The sequence below is a fragment of the Acomys russatus genome, chromosome 31 (genome assembly GCF_903995435.1).
Source record: "Acomys russatus chromosome 31, mAcoRus1.1, whole genome shotgun sequence".
Lineage (NCBI taxonomy): Eukaryota > Metazoa > Chordata > Mammalia > Rodentia > Muridae > Acomys > Acomys russatus.
Genome location: NC_067167.1, coordinates 42,104,247 through 42,116,467, shown reverse-complemented (window position 1 = coordinate 42,116,467; position 12,221 = coordinate 42,104,247).

Genomic DNA, 12,221 nt, shown 5'->3' with positions numbered 1-12,221 from the left:
TTTTTCTAGCTTTGTCTATCAATACATAGAGAATTAAAGGTTTCTTAGGAGAGGGGATAAGAATTAATTATTTATGAAATAAATTCACTGAATCTCAAGTTTGAAAATAATGATAATTGAAAGAGGTAACTATAATGTAGAAGACTTTGATTTCGCTCTCAAATCAGCTTTTGGGACAAAAGCACCTAAAACATTTACAAAGTTTAAATAAAATAGTATATTTTATCATGTCAGAAATGTAAAAGCATAAGACATAAATCCGTTTCTTAATAGTCTTTGGTATGTGGAAGCCACAGTTCATTATTGATTCAAACCGTACCTGAGTTTTCAGTTTACTTTTGTATTTTCAAGTACCTTAATACCAACGCCAGCAAGACTGTATGTTAATTTTAACCAGCAGGGTTCTATGTTTACTTTATTAATTAAGAACAAAATACACTTTATCTATTCTACAGTCTTTATTTTGTTTATGTCAATTTGCTTTGCGATTGATAATTTATGATCTCATATGACAATACTCCAAGTCTTAATCCAGTTCAACTTGGTCATCTTACAAATAAGCTATTAAACATGTACATGCAAGAGACTCAAATATGGAGAGCACACTACAGCAAACAGGGTTGATGCTGTGTTAGAAGCAAGTTGTCTTTAAAAAATTAAAAATGTTGCCAGGTGTGGTGGCGCATGCCTTTAATCCCAGCACTCAGGAGGCAGAGGCAGGCAGATTGCTGTGAGTTCAAGCCCAGGGTGGTCTACAAAGTGAGTCCAGGACAGCCAAGGCTACAAAGAGACTCTGTCTCAGGAAACCAACCAACCAAACAAACAAACAAAAATAAATAAAATATAGAGAAGAGAAAAATGAATGTCACATATGTTTTGATAAAATAATATAAATTTTAATTACTGTTCATTCTTATGTACATCTAAAAGAGAATAAAATTCAATATGTAAATTCAAATACCATATATATATATGCATATATAAACTTTTTTCTGCTCTTTACATTTTTGTTGTATGAATGTTTTGCCTGAATGTATGTCTGTTAACCATATATGTGTCTCATCCATGTGGAAGACAGAAGAGGGCATGAAATCTTCTAGAACAAGCTACAGGTGGCTGTGGTCCACTGTATGGGTGCTGAGAATCAAGCCTGGGTCCTCTTCAATAGCCGTCTCTCTATCCCCATAAACATTATTTTAAAGAAGGAATTTTATTGTCCAAACTTAAGCAGCTAATAACAACATGGCATTCTAATTGTCATTGTTTTAAAGTATAAAAACAAAAGTAATAATGACTACAACAGAAGGGAGAAAAGATATCATGTTAAGTTTTTCCTTAAATACAATATTTTCATTATATTATAAATTATTTCCAACTTTAGATATTCTCCTATATGCAGAGTTATTATATGATATAAGAAATCCAAATAGTACCTCTAGATATATTTGTCATATCAGAGACAATTATGAAATCAAAAAGACAGAACAATATGAACACAGAAGATTATGGTGCTAGGTAAGGATTCAAGATCTCACTAAACTGATTAGATTTAGTTTTTAAAATAGGCCTGTTTTCCATCCTAAATATAGTATGATAAAAGTTCAATATTTTGCTAGAGTTAGAAAATGCTTTTTGTAGAAGTGTGTTAAGGAAACAAAAATGAATGCATGAACAATAACAGAGCACTGATAATCTACTAGAAATAATGTTCAGAGAGAAAAAACACTGAGGTCCCATGAAACTGAAAGTGACAGCGGCTAACTTTTCTTTCGATCGTAAACTGAATTCTGAAGGATTTCATTTAAAAATGGCTTATATAGTCATTAACAGATCAAAGGAAATGCAGAGGAATATAAGTAGGGAGGAAGGCAGATAGATGATAGATACATAGATGATAGATACATAGACACACAAATAGATAAATAGATACATAGATGATAACAATATAGGTGAAAGATAGCTGAAGATATATTGATTTATTGATTGATTATACAATATTCGAAATAGTATACGTGGAAATCTGAGCATTTTGTTTTAGATAATTTGATCAGTAAGGGTGGTGTAAAGTTTAGCGTTGTGTGTATATATATATGTGTGTGTCTATATATATATATGTGTGTGCGTGTTTGTGTAAGTACATATATGTGTAAGTATATGTGTGTAAATATATTATATATGTGTGTGTATATATATTATATATATATATAATAGGTAACTAGATTCCTACTTGCTTTACCATTTGCTAAAAATTTTCGAAATTTTAGAATAGAAAGAATATCTTCGGCTATTGGCTTGCTGTATATAGCCTTTATTATGTTGAAGAAAGTGCCTTGTATCCCTGATCTCTCCAAAACTTTAAACATGGATGGGTGTTGGATTTTTATCAAATGCTTTCTCTGCATCTAAGGAGATGATCATGTGGTTTTTTATTTTCAGTTTGTTTATATGGTGGATTACATTGATGGATTTCTGTATATTAAACCATCCCTGCATGGCTGGAATGAAGCCTACCTGGTCATGGTGAATGATATATTTAATGTGTTCTTGTATTCTTTTTGCAAGTATTTTATTTAGGATTTTTGCATCGATGTTCATGAGAGAAATTGGTCTGAAATTCTCTTTCTTTGTTGGGTCTTTGTGAGGTCACAGTCATAGGGGAGGGGAGTAAGGGGAAAATGGGATTGAGGAATGGGAGGATACAAGGGATGGGATAAACATTGAGATGTAACAAGAATAAATTAATTTTAAAAAAAGTTAAAAAAAGAAAGAAAGAATATCTTCTATGTGGCCAGATTATACCCACCTTAGTTAGTCACAAATTTTTAAAATTTATAGCATCTTCTAAAATAAAAACAGTGAGTTACAAAAGTACAGATCACAGAATTTTATAATAAGATAGAAATTTAAAAACGGTCTTGGGATTGATTTTTAAGTTACTTAAAAAGTTCCATGGACAGTTTTTGAGTTAAACAGAATGGCAGTAAACATAAAACAGAGCTCTTACCAGCTTACCAGGAATTTCTGACAAACTATGGTGGACATTGATAAGGGAGAAGGAAACAAACTGATAAAGTGCCCATCATCTCAGCCCTCAGTATGTTCACAGCTTATTGGAAATAGTATTAAAATACAAAACAAATAACAACACAATGTTTAAAGCATTGAGCTGTATCATAAACAAGTTGATTTAGTGATCAATCTATAAATTTAGCATGTATTTATCCCTTCCATATTAAGTACAACATCGGGCCAGATGTTGCAGTTAATCTCATGGGGTGGGAGAAGCTTTATATGAAAGATGATAAAAAATGATAGCTATAAAAATATGAGCAAAATTTCATAACACAGAAACAATGGCAGTGTTGAATGTTGAGCGAAACACAGGTCTGCCTAAAGGGTCCTTGGGTGATACTGACAATGGGTGAAGACCCTTTGGGAAATCATGCTCTCTAGTGTGATTTCCACAGAGAGGTGTATTAAAGTGTCTTGTAACTAATAAATAAGTATTACAACTATTTAACTTTAGCCTTTTATATGTTTAAAATATTTAAATAGTTTATTATCAAAGTGTAGTCATGAAAGAAATCTCATATTCTGAAAATTATTGCCATAAACCTTGAAAAGCAGTTAATATTTCAGCCTCATGAAATTATTGTTTTAAGAAAGGAGACTACATAATCACTTAAAGTCAATTTTATCATTCAACTACTTTTACTCTACACAATACAGATTACATGTGTGTATAGGTCTTTGTATGTGTCTTTGTGTATAGGTTTGTGTTTGTGTATATGAATACATATGTGTGCTTTATATCTTTGTGTATTCTGTGTATTATTTCTGTATACGTGTGTGTGTGTGTGTGTGTGTGTGTGTGTGTGTGTAGCTTGTGTATACTATCTGCCTAGTTATGGATGTGCTCTTACTTTTTGCATGGTTCATACTCAGACAACTCAGTCTCATATATAATGTTGTATAGTATTTATATCTCTTTCGTCTTTGGCACCTTTTCATGTTAGCCTGCTTAAGTGCTGCTTGTCCTTGCTTTATTTCACATTTCTCTCTCTATAAATACTCTATGTACTGATTTCATAAAAATTAATATCCATATTAAATTAACATTACACAGTGCACTTGAACTTATTAAGCTTAAATATAAAAACTCTTTTTACTTCAGTACCAAGTTCTATACACCAGAAGATGATAAAGACTATCCAGGGGATAAGTTATCTGAAAATTTAGTTGTATAAATAAAATGTGGATCTCGAAGTCAAGACACTGGATACATTATGTTTTGTAGTATGCACTTGTGGCCTTCCGCATGATTTACTTTGGTATAAAATATTGCTTCTTTTGAATCTTAGAGGAATACTACAAACAACAAACTCTTAAATAAAAACACTCAAAACATGTGATGTGCCCAAAGACCCACGAGACTGAACCAAAAAATCCCTACCATTCCACAAGAATGTTCTCATCATGGGTGCGTTGGGGGCCTTGAAAGTGTAGAAACTCCTTATTCTAAAGAGCTAGTCATCCATTAGCCTGATTATCAATTACATAAAAATCATTATTACAATATTGCTGCCAACTGCTTAACTTACCTTATCTCGTGAATAAATTTAAAATCTAATTGTAACTGCTTTTATTATATTTTAGTATTTAAGACAATACCTAAATTTAAGTGTACTTTGATCATATCATCTCTGCCATGTCCTTTCAGATCCTCCCCCTATCCCTACCCACCCATCTTTAAGTTTTTTTCTCAATTAAATAAATAAACAACAAAAAATACATCCCTCTAAAAAATAACAAAATCGTATTCAAAAAGAAAACCAAACCACCATCACCACCACCAACAAACACCACAGCAGTCTGCAAGCAGATAAGGGCATACACACAAAATTATTGTGGAGTCAATTCTATGTTGGTCAGCTGCTCCTGAACAAGAGACCTGCTGTGGAGTGGCTGATGTAACCAGTGTCCCCTCATGGGAGAAAACTGATATTCCCTTTTCCGGCATCTATAAACAACAATTCAGTTGTTAACCTTTACCTTAGAGTTTAGGTTTTCATTCATTTGTTCATTCATATTTTGTAAATATCACAAAATATACTATAAGATAAAGCAAAAGCTACCATATTGAAATTGGACAAGACAAAATTGTAAGAAAGATCATAACAGAAGGCACAAGCATCGTAGATCCACTCATCCTCACACTCTGGAATCACATAAAAGCACTAAACCATAAGCCAAAATACAAACACAGAGGGCCTGGGGAAGACCTGTGCAGGCCCTATGCTTGCTGCCTCGGTCTCTGCATTTATATGAGATTTGTTCTTGTGGATTTAGAGGTCTTGATTTTCTTGGTATCCTTCAGCCTCTATGGCTCATATGCTCTTTCTTCTTACTCCTCAGCAGGGTTTCTTGAGGTCTGTGGTGAGGCTGTTGTGGTTATTTTAGCAGTATTGCTTCATAATGTTTATTATTGGCCCTATAATTATTATTATGGCTAGAAATCAATCAAGAAACAGACACCTGTTTTTAAAGGCCTTAGTTAACCTGGGGCAGGGCAGCTATTAATCCCCTAAACTACATCCCGTGTTGGGGCAGGTATCCCATGCCATCTGCTACTTCCCATCCATAATCCCAAATACTGGGTAACGCTCTTCACCTGGGCCAAACCCTCCATCCATGCTGGCCATATGCTTCTTCCTTTATCTAACCCATGGTGTGGCCTCCTCCTTCCTGCTTTTCTCCTCTGCTCTTCTCTCTACTAAGATTCTCTCTCTCTCTCCCAAGCCTAGGGAACCTTAGCCATGCCTTTCCTATTTTCCCTGACAGGTGTGATGGCATTTTATTGGTCACGCAGGAAGATCCTTAGGCAAGGTTACATAGTAAGCTTGGAGTACAGAGATAGCAAGTACCAATCATTATCAAAACACATCAGATCAACCTCCAACAGGTAAGAACCTGAGGACAATTGTTCTGAGATAATGTCTTCTGCATAGGACAGGGAGGTTGTGCCCACACACTCTATGGTTTTCTTCACAGACAAAAAAGAAAAGGAAAGGAAAGAAAATTTCCTTCTTCATGGATTCTTTCTTGTTCCCAACATTTCAGTACATTCACTCACTCATAAACATGTATATATAAAGATTGGAATTTGGATCTGTATATACAATGAAAGGATACAGTGCATGTGTTTGTGAGCTTGGCTTACCTCACTTAGTATGAATTTTAAAAAAGGTTTTATAACTTCATTTTGTATAAATGAATAAAGTTCAATTTTGTCTATATGTTACAAATTTTCATTATCAATTAGTAAGTTGATTTACACACATGCTCCTGGCTACTGTGTTGCAGCAATGACCATACACGTGCAAGAATGCAGAAGACTATAAATTCTTTGTGTATGTTCTAGAATAAGATAGCTGGATCATGTGGAAATTCTACTTTTTGTGTTTTTAAGATACCTTCACAAGAATTACCATGGTTGGCACACCAGCTTATGCTGCTATTCACAGTGAGCTGGGGTAGATCACTGTGGCCATCAATACAACATTTCTATAAAAACTGGTCCTATTAATAATTATGCGAAGAACTAAAACATCTGAATGACAACACGGTGCTATTCATGGCAATTTGTTTGAATAGCTATGAAGTGTTTTCAATTTACTAAATTATCCAAACTTTACAAAACACTATGTTTTACTCTGAAATGTGCTCAACAATTGCATGTTTTCAAACATATTTTTGTAAAGGATCATAATGATTTTAAAAGTTCTGGGCCCTTTAAGAGGCTTACTTAGATGGCTTCTGGAGGCCCTGGGGCAGCTTAGGGAATGTTGCCCCTAGTGTCTTCTTACCTGTTCTCCTTGCTTCCTGTCTGGAGGAGGTGAGACCCTGTCCTGTCACCATACCAACTGGAATGTTCTACCTGAGGGTATGGGACCAGGGATCTGCACACTGAGTCTTCTCAAAAAGAAGCTAGTGCCAATCACATGTCTTTCTAATAGTAACACAGTGCCCACACACACCAAGCCGTCAAACGCCAACCATTCCAAACTCCCTTTTCTTTATTTGAGATAATGAGGTGCCAAGAGAGAAATTATTTGCCAAAAGTTTGTACTTTTTTCTAAACACAAGGATGAAGGCTACCTGGAATTCTTCCTTTTAGAGGTAACATTGTTTTCTATGATTTAAAAAGATCCCTTGCACTGGGGGTGTGAGGGTTAAAACAAAAACAAGTGCTAAACATTTTGTTACATGAACAATGTACTAATTATTTTAACTATGGAATTTAATTACCTAATGTAATTAAGTTAATTTATTAACGTGTTCAAATTGTAGTTTCATAATTAGTGGAGAATCACGTATTCAATGTATAATTACATGACCACATTTAACTTCATTTGCCAATGTCTGTTGTTTTTAAAACAATCTATAAATTTTACTTAAGCAGACCACTTTGTAATGGGAAATAAAACTTCAATAATCAGCATCCATACAGGTGTTTGTAATTAGATCACATGTTGAGATCTAAGTATTGAAAATTTGAAGACACTAATAGGGAATAACATCTATAGTATATGGATCTGGGTTTATAGTAGATCACATTAAAAAAAATCAGGTAATGGAGGGACTCAACCCTGATGAGATGCTGCCCACTTTGTGTTACAGCCAGCTTTCCTGTGATACCTGTGACTCAGCACAGAGAGAGGAAAAGCACGGAACCTAGGTGTGAGTGCCTTAGCCTGTGAACATGATAGACTGAGCTTAATTGAGTGTCTGTAGCCTCTGCCACAGTTTTCTTTGTGCTCATCAAATACCATTCTTCATTTCAAATACATGAAATGTTATAGAGTATAAGAAAAAGATAATTTCATAGTAAAACTGCAGTAGAAAGGATATGTGAAGCTTCTCGGGAGTTCCCTTGAATTTCTCTGTTCTAATTGAGTAAGCATGGGGTCACCTCTCGCGCAATATTAGTATATGCTTTAATTAGGACTGTATGTGTTCTTTGAGAACAACAACATTTAATTTTATTTTTCTTCATAAACTCTGATACTGCCTTACACAAATCAGGTTAATTTTCTTTGATGGCAGGAGAAATGGCTCTCGTGGACGATACATGTTTTAAATGTGTTGTTAAAGAGTAGCCCACACATCATTTGTTATACACTTTTCTTATAACTGAAGTGTATTAATATAGTCATTGTCATGCATATTAAATGTGATTTGATTCTCTGTATCTTATCCATGTATTTATGTGTCTGCTTTTTCTCTGCTTAAGAATCTTTTTTCCCCCTGAGACTGCATAGTCACAGATATTCATGGTTTTTTTTTCTGGGTTAAATTTCCTTCCTTGTTATACAGCCTCCATGTTGTAATTGTCTCTGAGGCTCTCTCTCTTGACAGTAGAGTCAGGAGTCGAGAATAGCCATTTAGTCTTGATTCATTGCAACCCAGCTTCCCTGAGTTATTCTCCCTCTGCATTACTGAAGCTAACAATAGCCTTTAAAAAAAAAACCAACACAACACGGATCACTGATTTTATGCAGGACTTTTCAGTTCTGGTTGACAACACCAACATTCTAGAAGATTCCAGTGACCCATGTTACTTCTCCAGAGTAGCCTGGGTGACTGAAGAAATGACTGTTCATTCAAGTGCCACCCACAAAAAAAAAAAATACCCCACAAGATACTTGTCTCATTCTGTATCTATACACAAAATTTCAGGAATCATGAAGTTTCCAATATAAGCCTGAAAACTATTCTCTTGACTTGTCTTCCTGCTATTTTACTGTCTGTCCTGAACCTGGAAAATGTAAAGTTTGCTGCTCCTCATAATTGTTTCTATTAAACAAATAAATACACTCAATTTTTCCTTGTGATTGTACTCTCCTCCTTATTATAAATCCTCCAATTATATTCCAATTATGGTCCATTGCTCCAAAAAGCTGGAATTCTCTTTTGTTTCTTCTGTAATAGGCATTACTTCCCCATGTGTCTAAGTATATTTTTCTTGCCTTCTTATATATCCCCTCAATTAAAATGACCAAGTCTTTGACAATAGTCGCCCCTTTTTATTTTTCCTTTCATGATTAGTCCTTAGTATGTTATGAAGCAAATATAGGCTGCAGGTTGGATTTAGGGTACCCCCCCCAAGGCCCACTTGTTAGTTGTTTGACTTCTAATTACTGGCGTCTGGGTAGGAGTTGAATCATTAACAGGTGAATCTAATATAAGAAACATACATCTTGGGGAATGTCCACATGAAAAGGATATTAAGATAAAAAAAAAAAAAAGCCTTTTTCTTTCTCTTCTGCTTCCTGGTTACCATGAGATGAACAGGGCTCCTCCAACGCAGATTTCTTGTGTTACTCTAACTACAGACCATTAAGACAAGCCAAGTAAGCCTTTGAAACAAGGAACCAAAGTATAAGTTTCCTTCATTTTGGTTATCTCATTCATCTTTGCCCTAGGAACAGAAAGTAGATTAGTCCAGTATCCCTGGTGGCTTTATTTGATGTAGGTGATGAGTAAATAGTGTTTTATTGTATTCTAAGTACCTTATGGTATGTTTGTAAAGTTAAGCTTATAGGAGTGGAACATTCTAATATATTTCTCTCAGAATATACTTAACATTTCAAAACCGTAAATGTTCTTTTATCTCATTTTTATCATTTGATTTGAAATACAATGAATGTAAAAACTATAGCTCCTGTCTTAATGAGAATAAAAGATAATTTACTCTGTAACAATTTTGAGTGACTGTGGCCCAAGAATACAAATATAGGCTACCTTAAACTGCATGTTTCAAAGTAGAAGTTCCATGAGATCTTATAGTTTTACAGAGCATATAATTTCATGAATCAAGGCACATTCAAAATACATTTATGGGTACACAAAAAGATAATTACATCAAGATGTTAGAAGCTTTACCATAGGCCTAAAATGCTATCATGTGGCACATGTAACTTTTGGGTTCATAGAAGCCTTTGGTCTGCTAAGGGAACACATTCCAAAAGGTTGTTATTGTTAGTTAGAAGATGGTAATTCAACAGGGCATGGTGGTGCACACCTGTAATCTCAGCACTCATGGAGGCAGAGGCAGGCTGATCTCTTTGAGTTCAAGACAGCCTGTTCATCCAAGAGTACACAGAGAAACCCTGTCTGCAGAAGAAAATAATAATAATAATAATAATAATAATAATAATAATAATAATAATAATAATAATAATAATAATAATAGGAGGAGGAGGAGGAGGAGGAGGAGGAAGAAGAAGAAGAAGAAGAAGAAGAAGAAGAAGAAGAAGAAGAAAAAGAAGAAGAAAAAGAAGAAGAAAAAGAAGAAGAAGAAGAAGAAGAAGAAGAAGAAGAAAAAGAAGAAGAAGAAGAAGAAGAAGAAGGAGAAGAAGAAGGAGAAGAAGAAGTTAATTCATATAAAGAGTGGACAAAGTAGAGCAGTTCCACGGGGCTAGAACTAGTCCAAATAAGGTAATTAGCCTCTGGAAATGAAAAAAAAAAAAAAAAAAAAAAAAAAACCCAGTGTTTCTACAGTACATATAGTCTAATCAGTCAATCAGCCTTAGTTTCTTTTCTCTATTTGCCCAGAGTCATAAAGTAGCAACTGATAGGAAACTATACTTTTGATACTGATTAGAACAACTTAACTGGTTCTCATTAGCAGAGGACCTAGAGCAGTGGTTCTTAACCTTCCTAATGCTATGACGCTCATGTTATGGTTATACCCAAACATAAAAATAATTAGTTTTTTGCTACCCTATAACTGCAATTTTGCTATTGTTATGAAAAGTAATGTAAATATCTGTGCTTTCTGATGGTCTTGGGAGACCCCTGTGAAAGGGTTGTCTGATCCTGAAAAGGAGTCAGGACCTACAAAGTAAGAGCAACTGATCCAGAGAAGACAGGCCATTCCACATTGTACTCAACTCTAAGATTTACACATGTTTGTTGATAAAGACTTGAGAATGAAAAAGAGCAGTAATCAAAACCAATGTATCTTCTTGCCTGAAAAATGTATCTTCAAATATGGAGGTTTAAATGGGATCTAAAGGTGAATCTTACATGTGTTGACCTAAAAGTTATCACAGTAAAACCACCGGTCAGGAATTCTATGACAGCAGAGTATTGTCTTCTCTTCTGTTTACTGTATGCTATGTATGTGGAATTTTGTCACACAATTTTTCCTTTTAATAAGAGGCCAGAGAAGGGGCAAAATATGGTTACCACTTATTTCACACAGAAAGTTGTATATATTTAACATTCATTCCTATCACAAATTAAATTATATCACAGAAACAACAATCTGGTGTCAGTTACTTATTGTCTACACATTGTAGCTTTACTTCTCTTACACTAATGAGTTCCAATAAAAACATCTAGACAATTTTCTGAAATAAATCATGATTAACTTGCAAGTACAAATTTTCAGTTTATATCCAACAAATATGTAAGTGTTTTCTATCCCTACATAACAGGTCTCAAAATATTTCACAGAATAAAATGAGTGCTAAGAGAATGTTGCTGTTTGTTCTTCCACTTAATCTCCTTATGCAGCATTTCTGAACACAGATGGTCTGAAAATCTGATACTTTCTTCTAGACCTACAGGTATTGAATTGTCATGAAAGCTTAGATTATTGAATAGCTAAAAACGGCAAACAGGATGAAGTCACACAGGTAGTGCAGGAACTCAACCAACATTTCTTGTTCTTGCTAAGAGGGAGTTCTAATATTTAGCATTAATATTGTAATTCAACTTTATTTAGGTAATTGTATATTCCCACACTGTTCCAAAAATCCCAGAGAGAGATCTCTGCAATGTTTTTGTCTAATTATTCCTTTTAGGTATTATTTTATAATCTTAAAGTTTAATAGTGTAAGGAAGTTACAGGCACTTCTGAAAGCCATCAATGATAGATTTTTCCTGTTACATTTCAGTTCATTTATGCATATGAAGGGTATGCATAAAAACTATTGTACATATAGTTTTTGGCCCATGTTTAGGCTCATGCGGCCACCGTGGTAACTACTCTAATTATAAGTGTTATTGCTATCTCCTTGCCAACTTCACCCATTTTCAAACAACTTCCTCATTTCCAATTCAAAGCAAAACTTAAAGTGTTTCCTTATCCTATGTTTGCAACTTGAAGAATTTTACAGAAATGCAGTGTTGTGGTATGTAAATCTTAGTTA